General features: G+C 52.5%; 1 non-coding gene across 1 annotated transcript; it reads left to right on the top strand.

Annotated features, from left to right (window-relative positions):
* The first annotated feature begins 359 nt into the window (after nt 1-359).
* Nucleotides 360-441, top strand: TRNAS-GCU (transfer RNA serine (anticodon GCU)). Its single transcript has one exon. It is a non-coding gene; the product is annotated as a tRNA-Ser (tRNA).
* Nucleotides 442-649: the final 208 nt, after the last annotated feature.

Consider the following 649-nt stretch of genomic DNA (forward strand, 5'->3'; position numbering starts at 1 on the left):
GACAGCCAGGACAGTATTTGCCCGAATGTAATGGGAGAAGAAAAGGGAGGGAAGTTTGGTAAAGCGGTCTCCTTTGAGACCCAGGAAAAGCAAAGATGTGTATCCTGTATGTGAATCTGCTTACAGAGCAGGGAATCACTGTCGAGCAGGAGATGGCAGCAGAGCTGGGAGGAATCATAACAACCCATGTCCAAAGGACAGGAATGGAGACAGTGATGGCTAACTGAGCAGCTGGCTGATGCCAGTGGGGAGCAGCTGAGAAGTGGTGGATGCAAGGGTGTAGTTAGGGGTGGGCAACAAACTGGGAAGAGGCAGAGCCAGGAGAACCAACTCTGTGGCAGGAGGAGCAGCAGCATGCTGACGAGGTGGCCGAGTGGTGAAGGCGATGGACTGCTAATCCATTGTGCTCTGCACGCATGGGTTCAAATCCCATCCTCGTCGGTCAGCCCAACAATGGTCAGAGTTTCTGAGTGTGAGCAGCTTGATGTGTGCCCCCAAGTAAGCCTTTGTTTTGAGGTGAGAGTTGCCTGGAAAGAACTTGCAAGGCTTTGAAGTGGCTCAGGACACACCTCAACCTCTTCTGTCCCCACATAGGCAAGAGGAACAAGAAGGGAAAGAAGGAAGGTCCAGGGAACTGACAGGACAGGAC

Source organism: Phalacrocorax carbo, chromosome 16 (assembly GCF_963921805.1).
Source record: "Phalacrocorax carbo chromosome 16, bPhaCar2.1, whole genome shotgun sequence".
Classification (NCBI taxonomy): Eukaryota; Metazoa; Chordata; class Aves; order Suliformes; family Phalacrocoracidae; genus Phalacrocorax; species Phalacrocorax carbo.